The 21994-nt window shown below is 40.3% G+C and overlaps 1 protein-coding gene across 4 annotated transcripts in view; it reads right to left on the reverse strand.

Annotated features, from left to right (window-relative positions):
• LOC118393025 (zinc finger protein 644-like) overlaps nucleotides 1–20338 on the reverse strand; it is a 46849-nt gene extending 26511 nt beyond the window's left edge. The window contains exons 1-3 of one of the 4 annotated variants that reach the window (XM_035785192.2): nucleotides 20202–20331; nucleotides 19280–19335; nucleotides 16563–16612 (exon numbers count right to left, since the gene is read on the reverse strand). The gene's annotated coding sequence lies outside the window, so the exon portion shown is untranslated. Of the gene's footprint in view, nucleotides 1–16562; nucleotides 16613–19279; nucleotides 19336–20015; nucleotides 20137–20201 lie in introns of those variants that run through there. The other 3 variants (XR_004827483.2, XM_035785181.2, XM_035785203.2) reach the window with 3 other exon arrangements.
• Between the last annotated feature and the right edge of the window lie 1656 nt (nucleotides 20339–21994).

Below are 21994 nucleotides of genomic sequence, written 5' to 3' on the forward strand. Positions count from 1 at the left end.
GAACACACACACAAACACACACACACACACACAAACATTATGGTTGGGAATTGCTAGGGGCCTCACGATACGATGTATTACGATGTATTACTGTTCTCACGATTCTCATGATTCTATATGTATTGCGATTTGATGCTCCAAACATATTGCTCACTATAGGTTTATGAGAAAACAAGTTTTGATCAGTCAGAAAAATAAAATGCTGAAAACATGTTGGCAAACTATTTTGGAAGATGGACACCAAGCTATAGGATGCAAGAGTATTGCCACAGGTGCAGCCAACAAATCGATACTTTGAGTCAAATACCGATATAATGAAAAATAATATCACAATACGTCTCGATTTCCCCCCCCCCATCACTAACAAACATATAAACAGCAATCAACATTTGACAGATTGCAAAATGTAATATAGACTCAACTGTTGAACATGTTAAACAAGCCACTTAAGAGAGTGAAAATACATTAATAAAATATTCTAATATTTAACACTCTTCCCAGCCTTGTAATAGCCAAGCTGTGAGACTGAGGCGATGTGATGTATTTTACAGCTTGGTACAATGTGAAGTGTCCAGGCAGGGTTGTTGTAGCCCAAGCTGATAGACATAGACTGCATCTCAAATGGCACCCTATTCCCTATTTACTGCACTACTTTTGACCAAGGCCGATAAGGGCTCTGGTCAAAATTAGTGCACTTTATAGGGAAAAGGGTGCCATTTGGGTGGAACTATTGTGTAGTCTACAATGTATGCTCAGTGGATTTGACATGATCCAGTGTTGGCTGCTCTCTGCAGGAAGCTACGTCGCTAACAAAGTGGTAAATTCAGTGTTAATGAGTGGCTTCACTGTTACCACCTCTGAGGTAAAACCTTCCGAGCTCCCTCCGTCTGCTGTGGTGTTACTGTAGGGGCTTGGGTTAGCAGGGAGGGAGAGGCAGAACAGACGCTCTGCATTTAAAGCTAACTTCACTGCTACCCCCCGAACAGCAGGGTGGCAAAGCCATCAGAATATGATTTCAGCTTCAAAGGCTCATTAGTGGGGCTACTAGCATGCGATATGACTCTCTCTCTCTCTCTGCTCCATATATAACAACCAAAAGCAAACATTCAGGGTTCAACAGGGATGCAATTGAAAACATATTTTTTGCTTCTATTTACTTCATTTAGTCAATGTTAAAAGGCTGACTTTGCCTTTCTGGAAGCTATTTGCAAGGATTATAATCTTAAATACATTTAAACCGTATGCATAGATCGATCTGTATCTTATCAATGAGATGTATTACCATTAATCCAGCTCTGCATCATTCCCTAAGACATTTTATATGAGAGAATGTTCAGTAATCATCATGTTCTAGAATTCTCTGAAATGGAACGGTTATGTTCAGCCAAATTCTACTGAAGGAATAACAAGAGCTCTTACTGAAACACCTCCCAGATATGTATAATATGTTACTTGGCTTTTTCTTTCTTTCTTTTAATATTTTTTCACGGGTCTATCAGCACTTTCAGGAACACTCGTATAGCACCTTATCTTGAGGTTACTACAGAAGAAAAAGGGAGGCGATAATTGCATATTATCATTATTATTCTGGATTCCCTGAAGATACATAAACCTTTCTGAGATATTTAATAACCAGCTTGTCTCAATGACCCATTATCTTTAAAAGCATTGTAGAAAAGCATTTAAAACTTTAAAAGTCTTACTCTTGACCCTCACCAAAACCTGCAAAAAAATATGACATTTATTACATTTTTTATTGCAATTTTGTGTTACAATTACAAAAATAACGAAAATATCTCTGTTGCTCCATTCATCACCATATTTATCATAATGTCCAGGAAATGGCTAAAATATCATGTGAATAGCCTGAAAACATCACAAAAGAGTGCCAGGCTAGCCAGTCTTAACATCAGTAGAGAATCAGTGCTAAAGGCTTTTGAGTTTGGGACTAGTGTCCAAAGGAATTCCCTCTTCCCAACTAGGACCAGTCAACCAGACCAGTTCAACCACTGGAGCTGTCTGGATGGATCAACAGACAGCCACCCATCCCCATGTAGTATGTCTCTGCCTCTGCCTTCAGTGGGAGAGAAAACACACATCTAAACAACAAGGGGGGGCGGCGCTGCCCCTCAAGTACTGCAGCAGCTCCACAACTTCCTCAGCTAATGGGAACTATTGATTTATTTGACACATAGTGAATTTATGAAGCTGCCTCTCAAGTGTGAGTATCAAAACCCACGGATCAAAATAAACAGGCAGAGATTCAGTCTGACTCTTCAGCAGTCCCAATGAGAGGAGAGCACAGCACTGTTCTCCTCAATGCCACAGTGAATAGGAAAGGCTTGGTTCAGTTCATATGCTGCAGTGTGGTCTAAAGCCTACAGTTAACCAATAACCACATAGACCCAGCGACACCAGATATCTTTGCTTAGGATGGGGTAAGCTTTTGAGGCATTAACAAGTTATATACTTAAACAAATGATAGTTAATATCACAGACTGCACCTTTACCCAGACAGACCCATGCAGAGACACAAGAGAAACAGGCCCAAAACGATTAGTGTAGCCTACAACTCTCATAATAACACAGTAATAATAACACAGCTATTCAGCAACTACTGTAAATTTAGAGCTCACAATTATGAATTTGCAATAAATTCAATGGTGCTTGTAAAGAGAATAAAGAGAATAAAGTGGGCAGTTTCATACATCAAATCAAATGTTATGTGTCACATGCTTGGTAAACAACAGGTATAGATAGACAAACAGTGACATGCTTGCTTAAGGGCTCTTCCCAACAATGCAGAGAGAAAAATAGAAAATAATAAAAAGATAATATCACAAGGAATAAAAACACAATGAGTAACGCTAACTTGACTATACTGTATACACGGGGGACCAGTACAGACTCGATGTGCAGGGGCACGAGGCAATTGAGGTAGATCTGTACATATACTGTAGGTAGGGGTAAAGTGACTAAGCAACAGGATAGATAATAAGCAGTAGCAGCAGTGTGATGAGTCAAAAGAGTTAGTGCAAAGGGGGGTCAACTCAGATAGTCCAGGTAGGTATTTGGTTAACTATTTAACTAGCTATTTATCAGTCTTATGGCTTGAGGGTAGAAGCTGTGCAGGGCCCTGTTGGTTCCAGACTTGCATGACGTTTGTAGATGACATGACGTTTGGCTTGATTAAGTTCATTTTTATCATCCAGATAGCTTGTCAACAAAAGGTAATCTACATCACAATAACATCCACTCTCTCTAGAGGGATTTTGGGGTATGATTATTTACGTCTGTATCCTGATTTGGGGTGTGATTATGTATGCCTGTATTAGAGGTCGGCCGATTATGATTTTTCACCGCCGATACCGATTATTGGAGGACCAAAACAAGCGATACCGATTAATCGGCCAATTTTTTGTTTTATTTATTTGTAATAATGACAATTACAACAATACTGAATGAACACTTATTTTAACTTAATATAATACATCAATAAAATCAATTTAGCCTCAAGTAAATAATGAAACATGTTCAAGTTGGTTTAAATAATGCAAAAACAAAGTGTTGGAGAAGAAAGTAAAAGTGCAATATGTGCCATGTAAGAAAGCTAACGTTTAAGTTCCTTGCTCAGTACATGAGAACATATGAAAGCTGGTGGTTCCTTTTAACATGAGTCTTCAATATTCCCAGGTAAGAAGTTTTAGGTTGTAGTTATTATAGGAATTATAGGACTATTTCCCTCTATACCATTTGTATTTCATTAACCTTTGACTATTGGATGTTCTTATAGGCACTTTAGTCTTGCCAGTGTAACAGTATAGCTTCCGTCCCTCTCCTCGCTCTTACCTGGGCTCGAACCAGCAACACAACGACAACAGCCACCATTGAAGCAGCGTTACCCATGCAGAGCAAGGGGAACAACTACTAGAAGGCTCAGAGCGAGTGACGTTTGAAACGCTATTAGCGCACGCTAACTAGCTAGCCATTTCACTTCGGTTACACCAGCCTCATCTCGGGAGTTGATAGGCTTGAAGTCATAAACAGCGCAATGCTTTACGCACAACGAAGAGCTGCTGGCAAAACGCACGAACGTGCTGTTTGAATGAATGTTTACGCACCTGCTTCTGCCTACCAACACTCAGTCAGATACTTAAGATACTTGTATGCTTGTATGCTCAGTCAGATTATATGCAACGCAGGACATGCTAGATAATATCTGGTAATATCATCAACCATGTGTAGTTAACTTAGAATTATGATTGATTGTTTTTTATAAGATAAGTTTAATGCTAGCTAGCAACTTACCTTGGCTTACTGCATTTGCGTAACAGGCAGTCTCCTTGTGGAGTGCAATGAGAGAGAGGCAGGTCGTTATTGTGTTGGACTAGTTAACTGTAAGGTTGCAAGATTGGATCCCCCGAGCTGACAAGGTAAAAATCTGTCGTTCTGCCCCTGAACGAGGCAGTTAACCCACCGTTCGTAGACCGTCAATGAAAATAAGAATGTGTTCTTAAATGACTTCCCTAGTTAAATAAAGGTGAAATATATATATTAATCGTCAAATCGGCGCCCAAAATACCGATTTCTGATTGTTATGAAAACTTGAAATCGGCCCTAATGAATCAATCTGATTAATCGGTCAACCTCTAGCCTATATCCTGATTCGGGGTGTGATTATGTATGCCTGTATCCTGATTCGGGGTGTGATTACGTATGACTGTATCCTGAGCAGACGCACTGCACTCAGTCTTGTCAGCCTGAATCATGGTAATGTAATTACACAAAGCCTTTGATAGCCAAACAATGTCATCCACTGCTAGAGTAAAAAGACATGTATTTGACTCAAACAGTTCTAATGAGAAGAAATGCATTAGTCACAAGTGCACTACTTTTGACCAGGGCTGACAGGGCTATGGTCAAAAGTAGTGTACTATATAGGGAATAGGGAACTATTTGGGACACAGACACTGTTATAGATTAAAATTATATATTAATAGCCTATGTTCTAAAATAGGTTGTGGTGTGTATATTTGGACTCAGTAAACAAAGGTTCGGGAAAGAATGTAAGAATAATAGAACATGCCTTGAGCCTTCTTTCTATTCTATGGAACAATAACAAAAACAGAGAGAAAAAACGCTGATTACACACCATGAAGGCAATAGTGATGTAAAGTTGTGGCAATGTTGAGTGGACTCAAATTCATCTAGCCAGAAACATGCTCTGAAAGCAAGCCCCGAATTTCACTAAACAAAAGAATAATACATCCTGTCAGTAAAAACCAAGTGGGCTAGTTTCCTTTCTCAGAGTTAAGACTAAAGAGCATGTAAAAAACTACACCTCGCACCAAACCCCCAAACCTTTTCATGCCCTTTTCTCTAAAAAACAGAAAGAGAATAAATTAAATGGCTGTGATGGAAGAATTACTGATGAAAAAAAGGTGTAGAGAGAACATTGGGAGTGATAAAAGAGGACAGGGAGCGAGTGACAGTTGGGTTAAGACAGAAGTCATGTTCAATAGCAGGTAGCAACATCAAACGTTTGAGTTCACAGGGAACCTACGCAACCTTGTCTAGCACAAGGCTTTTCTGTTGTGTGGAGTAGATTATATCTGTTCAAACTGCTGACATGGCCTCATTTTCTGCCCGTAGTGTTAGAGAGGGGATTAAACTATATAAACTTTGAAGCTTTAAACAATACCTTTCAAAATTAAATGGATTAAGGGAGGGATGTCTGATGGGGATTTCCCTGGGCTTTGTTAGTTTTAAACTTCTCTCCTTTTTAAGGAGAAGAAAAAAATCTTAGGTCTGAGGTTTTTTTCAAGCATTCATGTGACCGTTTTAGTGAGTTCTCTCTCTCTCACAATGAGGAGGAGACCAGGGCCAGTGGCCACAGAGGAGCAGCTACTTTCCCTATGGGCTCTGGTCAAAGGCAGTGTTCTATATAGGGAGTAGGGTGCCATTTGGGACACAGTCACTGTGAATACTACAGCAGACAGATGGTTCATGAACATCATATCTGTTCTGTTTAGATACACACAAATACTGAGAAGAAAACAGTCACTGGTTAAGTCCCAAATGGCACTGTATTCTCTATATACAGTAGTGCACTACTTTTGACCAGAGCCCTATGGCTCTAAATGGGGAATAAGTTGCCATTTGGGACACACTCTAACTAAAGCATATCGCCGCCACACTCATCTACTCGGCTGGTTCTGGCAAGCTGTGCAGTGCTGTTCATGCCTGTTGAAAATGGCACATTTCCATGTACCACTGTGTTTGTTGCATCCTTCATGACATGAGCTGTTGATTCATATCTTCTCATCTGTTTTGAATGTGTGATGTAGGCCTAGATGTAGAATGCATTGGTAGCTTTGCTATTTGTATTTATTTATTTTATTTATTTATTAGTTGTATGGATTTAGGCTTTTAGTAAATGTGAGAGCTCACCATATATACAGTGCCTTGCGAAAGTATTCGGCCCCCTTGAACTTTGCGACCTTTTGCCACATTTCAGGTTTCAAACATAAAGATATAAAACTGTATTTTTTTGTGAAGAATCAACAACAAGTGGGACACAATCATGAAGTGGAACGACATTTATTGGATATTTCAAACTTTTTTAACAAATCAAAAACGGACAAATTGGGCGTGCAAAATTATTCAGCCCCTTTACTTTCAGTGCAGCAAACGCTCTCTGGAACTTCAGTGAGGATCTCTGAATGATCCAATGATCCAATGATCCACCTGTGTGTAATCAAGTCTCCGTATAAATGCACCTGCACTGTGATAGTCTCAGAGGTCCGTTAAAAGCGCAGAGAGCATCATGAAGAACAAGGAACACACCAGGCAGGTCCGAGATACTGTTGTGAAGAAGTTTAAAGCTTGGATACAAAAAGATTTCCCAAGCTTTGAACATTCCAAGGAGCACTGTGCAAGCGATAATATTGAAATGGAAGGAGTATCAGACCACTGCAAATCTATCAAGACCTGGCCGTCCCTCTAAACTTTCAGCTCATACAAGGAGAAGACTGATCAGAAATGCAGCCAAGAGGCCCATGATCACTCTGGATGAACTGCAGAGATCTACAGCTGAGGTGGGAGACTCTGTCCATAGGACAACAATCAGTCGTATATTGCACAAATCTGGCCTTTATGGAAGAGTGGCAAGAGGAAAGCCATTTCTTAAAGATATCCATAAAAAGTGTTGTTTAAAGTTTGCCACAAGCCACTTGGGAGACACACCAAACATGTGGAAGAAGGTGCTCTGGTCAGATGAAACCAAAATTTAACTTTTTGGCAACAATGCAAAACGTTATGTTTGGCGTAAAAGCAACACAGCTCATCACCCTGGACACACCATCCCCACTGTCAAACATGGTGGTGGCAGCATCATGGTTTGGGCCTGCTTGTCTTCAGCAGGGACAGGGAAGATGGTTAAAATTGATGGGAAGATGGATGGAGCCAAATACAGGACCATTCTGGAAGAAAACCTGATGGAGTCTGCAAAAGACCTGAGACTGGGACGGAGATTTGTCTTCCAACAAGACAATGATCCAAAACATAAAGCAAAATCTACAATGGAATGGTTAAAAAATAAACATATCCAGGTGTTAGAATGGCCAAGTCAAAGTCCAGACCTGAATCCAATCGAGAATCTGTGGAAAGAACTGAAAACTGCTGTTCACAAATGCTCTCCATCCAACCTCACTGAGCTCGAGCTGTTTTGCAAGGAGGAATGGGAAACAAATTCAGTCTCTCGATGTGCAAAACTGATAGAGACATACCCCAAGCGACTTCCAGCTGTAATCGCAGCAAAAGTTGGCGCTACAAGGTATTAACTTAATTGGCTGAATAATTTTGCACGCCCAATTTTTCAGTTTTTGATTTGTTAAAAAAGTTTGAAATATCCAATAAATGTCGTTCCACTTCATGATTGTGTCCCACTTGTTGTTGATTCTTCACAAAAAAATACAGTTTTATATCCTTATGTTTGAAGCCTGAAATGTGGCAAAAGGTCGCACAGTTCAAGGGGGCCGAATACTTTCGCAAGGCACTGTAAATACTTTGGGGCTATATGCATGATACAAGCAATTGCTATGATCATGATCGGGCATGCTCAGATTGCACCCTGTCTTTTTGTTGAGATGGAATTATATAAAATATAGGCCTATAAAACTTTGTCACAGCCACTTTTCTGTAGTCACACACGTGACCAATCACATGAAAGAGATGTCAGTGTCAAACTCCTCTCCAAACGGAGGACAGGCTCCTCTCTCTGCCGAGTGAGCAGGCATCAGCACGCTTACATCTGGAGGAATGTCAAGCATCGCACATATCAGGATGAAAAATCTCTCATTACCTTTCTTTAAAAACGTAACATGAATATCTGGCTCCATCAGTCGTACAGAGTACATGGCAAGGATGGATCAGGCAGAAGGGGGTATAACAAGGACCTCTCACTAGCTAGCTACAGTACAAAGCAACCCAAACTCAATTGATTCAGCATTATTCATCATCAGTAGAACAGAGCATTGTCCCCCATTTAAAGTACTTTATACTTTTAAATCTGTGTGTTCTCCGATAATATTATTCCGTTTTAAAATACTTTCGGCAATTAGTGTATTCTCCAGGTAAAGAATGTGTAATCTAGCAGGCCGTTAGAGTGTTGTTAGATTGCTACACCTACTGTGTGGCAGCTGAGCTGAACTATATGGCTGGCCAGAAGTGGGGATGTGGTCCTTAGTCCTAGGCCCATAAACAAGAAGTAAATTATCTGCAAAGACTAACAATAATAATAACAACTGCCCATGAACTGTTCCTGGTTCGAATGAAGGAAAATAACTTTCCCCTTCCAAGCAAACAATAAAATAATAAAAAACACATAGATATAGCTAGGGATACAAGTAAGTAAACACAAACCTTTCCAATCAAACATAATTGTATTTATTAACCTTTATAATCTAACCCACAATGCACTCTGGGTGATCAGAGACACTGAGCAACTTGAACGCACTGACCCTGACAGCAAAGGGATTCCCTCTTGTCATTTCTCAAGGTCCACCTATCTAAGCTGTGCATACAGTACACACACATATACATTGAGATATACACACAGACCCCCCCACAAACACACACACATAACATGATTATTCAGTGGTGCTTGTCAATTGCACCTTTCCAGCGTGGATCAAAGAGTGGCTTGCACCAGGGGTTCTGCACCAGGACCAGTCATTAAGATGGGCCTGCCACTCTACCAGCCCAGCCTCCAAATAAATCAAAGGGTCGGCCGGGGAAGAAAAGAGGCTAATATTTCCTCAATAACCCCAGAGAGGCTCCATGGAGAGATGCAAATTGCCTCCCAGGAGACCCCAGGGGGATGTGGAGGACAAGGGAAGCTGGCTGGGAGGCACCGCACTGGGGAATCTAATGAGTATAATGGTAAACGTATACAAGGAGAGGTGGAGTAGGAGGAGAAAGTGCTCTCTATTCATACCAATTAATATAATCTTATCAATGGAGGTACACCGTGGAGAGGTGGGGTGGGCTGGCGTCTACCGTCTAACCCTTAGCCACTGATCACAGGCGAGGGTTTGACACACACACACACACACACTCTACACACACACACACCCCACATCCATCCTATGAGTATGTGTATTAATCAACAGAGACTAGGCCCCGGTCATTAACCCTATGGGAGGCTGGTCAAGCCTGGGGGAGTTTAAGGAGATTTTAAAAACCTCCCTCCCTCTCATTTCCAGATCAAAAGAAACCAGAAAAATCAAAGAGGTTCACAAATGTCCCTTTTTGACGACTGACTGACCCCCCCCCATTGTTCTGAGATATTTTATTTTATTGTAAGGATGTAGCAACATTACAACTGTACTAAATACCATTGGAAGTAGTCTTCTTCCACCTGCTATCTGTGATTTTAAATATAGATTCATGAATTATAGACAGAGCTTATGGCATCTATTGCTAATGCATGATATGACTATAACATGATATAACTTCATCTATTATGCTGCTGCGAGCGTGATTGCATCAGTTTGTGAGCGTTCAGAAAAAATATCCACAGAATACTGTTTTCATGAAGGATGATTTAATCTTTCATTCCTTTTATTGAATTTGTTAGTTTGTTCTTTTCTTCTCACTAACTTTCCGATGCTGTGGGATTCATTTCAAGTTGACTCTTCAAAGACTCTCAGTCAAATGTTCGCCAGGCAGTGCTTTCATCAGATTTACTCACATTGAAAACCTGATTTGGAAGCCCTAAAAATATTTTAATCTCTAACGATTCAGTTTATTACAGTTAAATACTATTAGTCACTATCAATCAGTCAAACATGCAGAGTGAGAGTCTGAAACGATAACTTATAGCTTGTTCAAAACATTTGAATCTCTAACGATTCAGTTTAAGACTATCAATCCTTACTCTCAACCAGCTGAACATGTGTATCTGTAAGACACACTCCCTTAATCGCTTTCTGTTTAAATATGTATTTTTATATCTTTACATCAATAGAGCAAGATATGAGTAATAAAGTAGAGATTGACCAAATCCTCAATTACCCCTACAAGTTATCTATCAGATAACTGAGTAGTGGTTTGAGCTAACATTAATCTATGATTGTCATAGTCACATGGGAGTACTTGTCAGATGTGTATCATGAGAGGTATATTACTGTAACCTGATCATGTGTATAACTGGACCTCTTCCAATACCAACAGTAACCAACAGATGGCCCTGCTGCAGCCTTCCTGTCCTGTACACACAGGTGGACTGGACACAACACTTCACAGGCAGAAACTCAACACACAACACAACACTAGAAGACTGAACTATGAAAGGCAAGATTCTGTGTACTTCATGATGTTATATATGAGCCACTTTATATGGATTTACTGTATTCTAGTCATGGCTCATCCTATATTTATTTATTTTTTTTAAAAAAAATTCACCTTTATTTAACCAGGTAGGCAAGTTGAGAACAAGTTCTCATTTACAATTGCGACCTGGCCAAGATAAAGCAAAGCAGTTCGACAGATACAATGACACAGAGTTACACATGTAGTAAAACAAACATACAGTCAATAATACAGTATAAACAAGTCTATATACAATGTGAGCAAATTAGGTGAGAAGAGAGGTAAAGGCAAAAAAAGGCCATGGTGGCAAAGTAAATACAATATAGCAAGTAAAACACTGGAATGGTAGTTTTGCAATGGAAGAATGTGCAAAGTAGAAATAAAAATAATAGGGTGCAAAGGAGCAAAATAAATAAATAAATTAAATACAGTTGGGAAAGAGGTAGTTGTTTGGGCTAAATTATAGGTGGGCTATGTACAGGTGCAGTAATCTGTAAGATGCTCTGACAGTTGGTGCTTAAAGCTAGTGAGGGAGATAAGTGTTTCCAGTTTCAGAGATTTTTGTAGTTCGTTCCAGTCATTGGCAGCAGAGAACTGGAAGGAGAGGCGGCCAAAGAAAGAATTGGTTTTGGGGGTGACTAGAGAGATATACCTGCTGGAGCGCGTGCTACAGGTGGGAGATGCTATGGTGACCAGCGAGCTGAGATAAGGGGGGACTTTACCTAGCAGGGTCTTGTAGATGACATGGAGCCAGTGGGTTTGGCGGCGAGTATGAAGCGAGGGCCAGCCAACGAGAGCGTACAGGTCGCAATGGTGGGTAGTATATGGGGCTTTGGTGACAAAACGGATTGCACTGTGATAGACTGGATAGACATCCAATTTGTTGAGTAGGGTATTGGAGGCTATTTTGTAAATGACATCGCCAAAGTCGAGGATTGGTAGGATGGTCAGTTTTACAAGGGTATGTTTGGCAGCATGAGTAAAGGATGCTTTTTTTGCGAAATAGGAAGCCAATTCTAGATTTAACTTTGGATTGGAGATGTTTGATATGGGTCTGGAAGGAGAGTTTACAGTCTAACCAGACACCTAAGTATTTGTAGTTGTCCACATATTCTAAGTCAGAGCCGTCCAGAGTAATGATGTTGGACAGGCGGGAAGGTGCAGGTAGCGATCGGTTGAAGAGCATGCATTTAGTTTTACTTGTATTTAAGAGCAATTGGAGGCCACGGAAGGAGAGTTGTATATAACTACTGCTTTACACACCTTATCTATTCATATACTGTTCATACTGTCTATACACACCACTGTATATATTTATTTATACACCGGACTCTGACATTGCTTGTTCTGATATTTCTCAATTTCAGATTTTTTGATTATGTGAGTATTGTTTTTTTTGCTAGTTATTACTGCACTGTTGGAGCTAGAAACAAGCCTTTCGTTGCATCTGCGATAACATCTGCTAATCTGTGTACGTGAACAATAAACATTGATGTGATTAGAAGAATAACTGTACCAATGATAAAAAGATATTGTTTTACTCCTATCTTCATAATATCAAACACATATTCCAAATGTCTCAGTAGGATACTGTAATTTACCAGGTAGCAGTCCTTCAATGCAATTTTTTAAAGATTTGTAATATAACCTCTACAGTCAGAATTATGAGATTATGTTTAGTACAGCGGCATTAGTATGAACAGCTGACCATGCAGCGATCTTACCCCTCTTAAGAAGTGAATAATACTCAAATCAGAACAGGACTTAGTTTAAGGGAGCATTTGCACTGCCCTAAAAATGGCATACAAATCCTTCAAAAATATAATATGAAAAAATGTCCCTGATCTATCCTTTTGAAGGTCATTTATAAATCAAGCTGGCAGGAATGTGTCTAGAATGAGCTGATTAGATGAGGATTTGTCTCCCTGAGATGGTTGAGAGGAGAGAAAGGAAGGTTCATCACTATGTAACAACTAACCATAAGTATAACGGTAGGCTCAGAAAGCAGGGAGCACCAGTGACTAGATCAATTAAAAAGTGGTCAGATGAAACAGACGCTAAGCTACAGGACTGTTTTGTTAGCACAGACTGGAATCTGTTCTGGGATTCCTCCAATGGCATTGAGGAGTACACCACATCAGTCATTGGCTTCATCAATAAGTGCATTGATGACATCGTCCCCACAGTGACCGTACGTACATACCCCAACCAGAAGTCATGGATTACAGGCAACATCCTCACTGAGCTAAAGGCTCGAGCTGCCGTTTTCAAGGAGCCACCATAGCCTGTGCCCTGTGCCCAAAAACACTAAGGTAACCTGCCTAAATGACTACCAACCCGTAGCACTCACGTCTGTAGCCATGAAGTGCTTTGAAAGGCTGGTTATGGCTCACAACAACACCATTATCACAGAAACCCTAGACCCACTCCAATTTGCATACCACCCCAACAGATCCACAGATGGTACAATCTCTATTGCACTCCACACTGCCCTTTCCCACCTGGACAAAAGGAACATCTATGTGAGAATGCTATTCATTGACTACAGCTCAGCGTTCAACAACATAGTGCCCAAAAAGCTCATCAATAAGCTGGGACTAAACACCTCCCTCTGCAACTGGATCCTGGACTTCCTGACGGGCCACTCCCAGGTGGTAAGGGTAGGTAACAACACATCCGCCATGATTATCCTCAACACAGGGGCCCCTCTGGGGTGCTGCACAGTCCCCTCATGGACTCCCTGTTCACTCATGACTGCACGGCCAGGCACGACTCCAACACCATCATTAAGTTTGCCAATGATACAACAGTGGTAGGCCTGATCACCGACAACGACGAGACAGCCTTTATGGAGGAGGTTAGAGACCTGGCCATGTGGTGCCAGGACAACAACCTCTCCATCAACGTGATCCAGACAAAGGAGATGATTGTGGACTACAGGAAAAAGAGGACCGAGCACGCCCCCATTCTCATCGACGGGGCTACAGTGAAGCAGGTTGAGAGTTTCAAGTTCCTTGGTGTCCACATCACCAACAAACGAATATGTCCAAGCACACCAAGACAGTCGTGAAGAGGGCACGACAAAACCTATTCCCCGTCAGGAGACTGAAAAGATTTGGCATGGGTCCTCAGATTCTCAAAAGGTTCTACAGCTGCACCATCGAGAGCATGGTTGCATCACTGCCTGGTATAGCAACTGCTCAGCCTCCGACCGCAAGGCACTACAGAGGGTAGTGCGAACGGCCCAGTACATCACTGGGGCCAAGCTTCCTGCCATCCAGGACCTCTACACCAGGCAGTGTCAGAGGAAGGCCCTAAAAATTGTCAAAGACTCCATCCACCCTAGTCATAGACTGTTCTCTCTGCTACCACACGGCAAGCGGTACCAGAGCGCCAAGTCTAGCCTGTGTAGCCCTATGCTCAAATCTCAAAAATGTCACATCCAACTCTGAGAATAAATGGGAAATTTAATTAGGATGGCCACAACCTTGATAGATATCACAGAAAGGTCCAGCTACCTTGTTACTAATTTAGTGGCAAACTTCTGCTGTTACCCTCTCAATCAATACAAACACAGGGCTTACATTTTTGGTTAATTGGCGCTCAATGAGTGAATAGCTTCCACATCAATAGAACATTCTTCCGGCCTTGGTTGTATTGATCCTGGAATCTGCACAAGAATTTTCAAACGTCTTTTCTGATTGGGCCTTCTTGTCTGTGGTCTAGCATGTGGTTAATTTGGATGACATTATGTGGTCACATTATGAAGATTATATTATTACTACAGAGCTACAGAATGGAAATACAAATACTTTCTATTTCTTTTAAATATCACTAAACGTACCTGTATTTATATGTGCATTCAACATACTGTAGACTTGGTGTAGACGTATCTATTCAGTCATAAGTAAATCTTGTATACAGTTTGCTTCTTAGAAATGTTGTTTAATTTAGTATGGAACACAATTCAAATGTTTCAATCCTTTTTTCCTCTGAAATATTGCTTTTTTTTGTGATTGCCGACCTTCACTGTTGTCAGACTACAAATACTCCTCTAAAAATTATAGACTGCAATGACAAATCAAAAATAGTAATTAATCACTGTAATGCTTGCCTATTGTTATGTGCCATTGTTCATCTAGACCTGTAACTCAACTCGTCTGAATGGGGGGGGGTTAATTAAGGCATTAGTGATCATATTGTGCCCCTTAGTGGTGGGAACGCTCTGTAACCTGACAGACATGTTTGAGGAGAACAGACAGATTGGCTGACACTGTTGAGATACTTCAACAAGCCTGCGTTACTGGTGTGCCCAGTGAGTTTAGGGGTCAAAACCCCAGGAGACCTGCAAGGGGCTAGAACCCTCTCTCTACACATGATGCACTATATAGTCCCAGTAAGGGACCAACAGTGAATGTTGTGATTGTCCTGAGGACGTCCCCTGTTACCTTGGATATAGATCAAACGTACCATGAATGTATGTCCTATGGTCCTTCTGTAGCGCAGTTGGTAGAGCATGGCGCTTGTAACGCCAGGGTAGTGGGTTCGATTCCCGGGACCACCCATACGTAGAATGTATGCACACATGACTGACTGTAAGTCGCTTTGGATAAAAGCGTCTGCTAAATGGCATATATTATTATTATTATATTATGTCATTCAAGAAAATAGAATATTAATTTCAATATTACAATATTACTAGATCACATAACAACACTTAAAATCACAGTCATATTGTTTTGCGTCAATCTCTTCTTGGTCTATGTGTATGACTAGAGGTATAATCAGAGTAACAGGAAATAGACTTAACACTGCCTATGACCTGCCAAGCGTGGTGTAGTGTAGTGTATTGTTGGAGATGGCAGTGACAAATGGTGTGCGTCCCAAATGGTACCCTATTTCCTGTGGCTCTTGGTCAAAATTAGTGCACTATATACTGTAGGGAATAGGGTGCAATTTGAGATGCAGCGACGGAAGTGATATCTGAGATTTAATTTGACTCTGCTTAATCTAATCACACCTAGCTATAGTATTAGAGCAGTTCACAGCTCTGAGCTACAGTTTCAGGTGTTATGGCAGTATGTATGGAGAAACACAACTGCGTCTCACAATCATCACACCTCAACAACATACAGTCACATTATTGTGCGTTAAAATCCCTTTCATTCAATATAACCTGAAAAAAATGATCAGTCATGCATGACATCTTCTTAAATGTTGAATTTAATATGCATTCATTGAAGTATACAAAGATAAGTAAGTAGCCCTTTCCTGCAGTCAAATGACTAGCGGCCTCATGGGTGGAATGTTGTTAATATTTTTACAATTTCATAATTAATAAACATATATTTTTTTAAACAGCTTAAAATATTGTGTTTCTTTGTCAAATGGTTTTGTTATATTTCAGTCATAAAGTGTAATATTGGGAAGAACTCAACATTGAATACATTTCAACTCTATAGCTGACATATCTGACATGGTACAGGTGTATTTTTCTTAAGCCCATAACCATGTGTGTGAAGTGTATACTTTGGTTTCAAATTAGATTTGTTTAAGACTACCAAAACCCTGATTTAGCACACTACAGTAAAAGGTTATGGTTAATATGGTTCAGCACAAAATGCAATTGTAGACATGTTACTAATGCTTGTGGTTTACTAATAGATGATTCCAAAGCAGTCATTCCTTACCAATCTGTTCCAAACCATTGGTTCCACTCTACGGTCTTCTGAAAACCCACCTGTAATAAAGAAATAAAAATGGTCTTTATGTATCCACACAGTAATATAGCGTAGCATACAGTATCAAAACTTGAGTTTTAAAAGTGATACACAAATGTTCCCTTCAATGGCAATGGTACAATGGTAGTGTTGGCTACTGAAGTAGCTGTAATAGGACATTTCCTATAGATTCAATGGTTTATACTAAGAGGATATTGTCAATGTATGCCACATCATCCAATCATTCTGCCCTTATTTCCTTTTTGCTACTAAAATATATGTGGTCCTTGGTACTATATCCTTCCTAAGGATTACTAAAATATCTCATCTCTCACTGCAGCTGCTCATCTGAGTTGATAATTCAGGGCAGTGTACTCCCGTTACAGTAGTCCCTGGCGTCTTCATTTATAGAAGTATGAGCGCGTCAAGACAGCAGACTCAAGGTGTGTTCCAAATGGCACCCTATTCCCTACATAGTGCACTACCTTTGACCAGAGCGGCATATGGGGCCTGGCCAAGAGTAGTGCACTATGTAGGGAATAGGGTGCCATTTGGGATGCATTTCTGTACACATGATGTTTTGCTATGCCGTGCATTCTGCGTATTCTGGCGTCTTACATTTGACCTTGTCAAGTTACATATAATCAATGAGGATAACTTGCCTAGTCCATCTCATTTATTAAGTCAAACTGGGAAATCGGTTTACAAGGAGAAATTTGTTGTGTGTGTGTGTGTGTGTGTGTGTGTGTGTGTGTGTGTGTGTGTGTGTGTGTGTGTGTGTGTGTGTGTTTGCGTGCGTGCGTGCGTGCGTGCGTGCGTGCGTGTGTGTGTGTGTGTGCGTGACGCCAGAGTGTACAGTTGAAGTCAGAAGTTAACATACACCTTAGCCAAATACATTTAAACTCTGTTTTTCACAATTCCTGACATTTAATCCTAGTAAAAGGTCTCTGTTTTAGGTCAGTTTGGATCACCACTTTATTTTAAGAATGTGAAATGTCAGAATAATAGTAGAGAGAATGATTTATTTAAACTTCTATTTCTTTCATCACATTCCCAGTGGGTCAGAAGTTTACATACACTACATTAGTATTTGGTAGCATTGCCTTTAAATTGTTTAACTTGGGTCAAACATTTTGGGTATCCTTCCACAAGCTTCCCACAATAAGTTGGGTGTATTTTGGCCCATTCCTCCTGACAGATATGGAGTAATGGAGTCAGATTTGTAGGCCTCCTTGCTTGCACACACATTTTTAATTCTGCCCACAAATTTTCTATGGGATGAGGTCAAGACTTTGTGATGGCCACTCCAATACCTTGACTTTGCTGTCATTTTGTCACAACTTTTGAAGTATGCTTGGGGTCATTGTCCATTTGGAAGAACCATTTGTGACCAAGCTTTAACTTCCTGACTGATGTCTGAGATGTTGCTTCAATATATCCACATCATTTCCCCCTCCTCATGATTCCATCTATTTTGTGAAGTGCCCATCTATTTGGTGAAGTGCACCAGTCCGTCCTGCAGCAAAGCACCCCCACAACATGATGCTGCCACCCCCGTGCTTCACGGTTGGGATGGTGTTCTTCGGCTTGCAAGCCTCCCCTTTCTCCTCCAAACATAACGATGGTCATTATTGCCAAACAGTTATATTTTTGTTTCATCAGACCAGAGGACATTTCTCCAAAAAGTACCATCTTTGTCCCCATGTGCAGTTGCAAACCGTAGTCTGGCTTTTTAATTGCGGTTTTGGAGCAGTGGCTTCTTCCTTGCTGAGCGGCCTTTATGTCGATATAGGACTCGTTTTACTGTGGATATAGATACTTTTGTACCTGTTTCCTCCAGCATCTTCACAAGGTCCTATGCTGTTGTTCTGGGATTGATTTGCACTTTTCACTCCAAAGTACATTCATCTCTAGGAGACAGAATGCGTCTCCTTCCTGAGCGGTATGGCGGCCGCGTGGTCCCATGGTGTTTATACTTGCATACTATTGTTTGTACAGATGAACGTGGTACCTTCAGGCGTTTGGAAATTGCTCCCAAGGGCTGAATAAGACTTGTGGAGGTCTACCATTGTTTTATGAGGTCTTGTCTGATTTCTTTTGATTTTCCCATGATGTCAAGCAAAGAGACACCGAGTTTGAAGGTAGGCCTTGAAATATATCCACAGGTACACCTTCAATTGACTGAAATGATGTCAATTAGCCTATCAGAAGCTTCTAAAGCAATGACATCATTTCTGGAATTTTCCAAGCTGTTTAAAGGCACAGTCAATTTTGCGTATGTGTAAACTTCTGACCCACTGGAATTGTGATACAGTGAATTATAAGTGAAATAATCTGTCTGTAAACAATTGTTGGAAAAAATTACTTGTGTCATACACTAACTGACTTGCCAAAACTATAGATTGTTAACAAGAAATTTGTAGAGTGGTTGAAAACCAAGTTTTAATGACTCCCGCCTAAGTGTTTGTAAACTTCTGACTTCAACTGTAGATCAACTTTCACATAAAGTCAATATTATTTGAGGTAGGTCATAATCATAGATTATCATAATATGTTATAAATGCTTCGGAATTTGCATGAATTCCAGGTACAGTGTAACTGGGGTGCGTGACTCCCATAACTGAAAGGTGTTATTAATGTTCTATTAATGTGGGCATACTTAATTAGCAGTTGTTGTGGCAGATTACCTTCAAAGTGCAAAGATCCCATTGCCTTTAAAGTAGGCTACTGCAGGAATCTGTTTCTAGAACAATGGTTTACAGTTAACATTAGGGCATGCAGAGACATGATACCCATATAATGCATTTCACATATTGTGTTCATGTTTGAATGGAATGGACACAGTGATATTTATACATGCAAATAGCACTTGATTCTATGAGTATCTTTAGTATGGGAAAGGCATTCCATGACAGCAGAACCCCCCCAAAAAAATGTGGGAATCGATTATAATAGTATTTAATACTTTGAAACAATCAGTCTAAGTTTCAAATAGGTCAAGTGCATGATTCGTGTAAGTCTTCTAAAAAGTTGAGGAGGTAGCCTAGGGTAGTGGCTACAAATCTGACCTAATTAGTTGAGGAATGCATTGCTCCATGTTTGTTTGAATACTTGAAGTGTCAAATGACTAAAATATCAGACTGGCTGCAGATGTGACACGTATAGCTCTGTCTGGAGTTTGACAACACCCCCTTTAATTAAAAGGTATAGCACTCTGTGTTAAGTTATTGGGTACAGGTAGGCTACAGCCCCATTGCGTAGCTAAATAAACAACAAAGAGTCTATTGAGTAGCTGAAAGCTAAGAACTTTTGGAACGGTGCTTAACTACAACATACAGGACAATGGAGTGCTTAGTGAGTATCGGGTAACTTGACAGTGCACAAATTGGTGAATGGAAGTCAAGTCCATCAGTCCATACTGACCATTATGCATGTCGAGCCAACGTCTTGCGTTATCTCATCTCTATGCCAGTATGGTGCCAGTGTGTCCGCTGTAATTCCGTGCTCAATAAAACCAGGGCTACCACGAACCTCTAAACATGTCAACACCAGATACCCCAAATAATAATATATTGTCTATAGACGCGTGTATCGAAGCATGAGACCTACCTTCCCAATGCAGGAAACAATAACAATTAGCAAGTTTGTCATTACACTTGACACTGTACGTTTTTCGTCCTCCATCCATTACAGTGTCGCCATTTTGCTTAAAATTCTGCAGGTTAAACTATAATTCTGAGAGGGATGTTTGCAGCGGAGGGAAATAAATGTTAACGTTAGCTGAATAGCACGGCGCACAGGACTTCCTCTCTTTCGCCGACACTGCAAAAGGCAATGAACATAATGTAATAGAATCGATATTTTATTCCATTCATGTTCAATTTATGGCAATGGTCTTCACGACAAAAACTAGCGGTCCCCTATTCAAAATATGGACCATCCCAGACCCACTGTAGAAAAGTCGTTGGGTTAAATGGAGCTTGGAAGATGGCAATAACTGTAGGGGTAGAGTGATAATGTTGTCTAACACACACGGTGAAATGTTTGTTAGACAGTGGAATGTTACATTGTAGCCAGACACCATCAAATGTTAAATTAATTGTGCTGGACATGGATTTCACTCAACATTTTATTGGAAGGGTGGGGAAAATTACATTACTGTATACACACACACCATTAGCTTCCTGATTGTACCCCTTCTCCTCTAATTGAAATGTGACATCATACTATATTGTTTTATTGTAGTAGTATATTTTTACTTTGAACACTACCATTTCTTTATGCAGTACTTTACAAGTGACTGGGGCGGCAGGTACCCTAGTGATTAAGAGTGTTAGGCCAGTAACCGAAAGGTTGCTTCTTTGAATCGCAGAGCCAACTAGGTGAAAAAAATCTGTTGATGTGCCCTTGAGCAAGGCACTTAACCCTAGTTGCTCCTGTAAGCCTCTCTGGATAAGTGTCTGCTAAAATGTTCTGAAATCTATTCTATTCTAGGTATCCATTCCTGAGTGACTATATAAATCAGGAAAATACATTAAGCTCTTTATAGAGTCATTGGTAACAAGGCTAGTGTAGATATATTTTCAAACCAATGTATTTGTGAATTGCCACAACCTTATTGCAGTGGCATACAAGATTCAGCAGGGTCCGCAATTTATCAGGCTAATCCTCGACAAAGCACAGGTAGGCCTATTCTAGCCTATCTTGACTTATCTATTAAGTTCAAGGGGATCTAAAAGACAGTAAAGTTAGCTGCCAGCCAGCACAGCATTATAGTGTATAAAATCATCTTGTATGGGATTACAAGGCTGATAACTTTGATATGTATGTCGTTATATCCCCTGATTATGACTATGCTGTCGAAGCCGGCTGTTGCAGGGGTTCCCAAACTTTTTCACTCAGGGTCCTCCTTCCAGCATTGGGGAACATCCTGTGCCCCCACTGCATGCGCTCGAACGTGCCATGTCTATTTCTATGGGCACAAGCACTGTTCATGATACAAACGGTTCACACCCTTCTTGCTGGTGGAGAGAATTTTGCAGGTTTAAAGCTTATTTCTTGCAATTCTATACATTTTGCCATGTCTAATGTGTATTCATATGATATTTGACTGACAAAAAATGTACAGCAATATCTATGGGGTAAAAAACATAAATAAAAAACGTTAGCTGACACTGGCTAGTTGATCTGGACATTTCTGACAAGTTGTAAATAGCTCTTTAATGTATGCAATGACTTAGATGACAAGAGGAACTGATAATGCACTGCCCAATTTCAAAATTGCACCTTGTGCATTCTACTATTATTATTATATTATAGTAATTTTATAGCCGGACTGAGTTCCTGAAATATATATATATATATATATATATATATATATATATATATATATATTATATATA

The sequence above is a fragment of the Oncorhynchus keta genome, chromosome 1, assembly GCF_023373465.1.
Source record: "Oncorhynchus keta strain PuntledgeMale-10-30-2019 chromosome 1, Oket_V2, whole genome shotgun sequence".
In the NCBI taxonomy this organism is placed as follows: domain Eukaryota; kingdom Metazoa; phylum Chordata; class Actinopteri; order Salmoniformes; family Salmonidae; genus Oncorhynchus; species Oncorhynchus keta.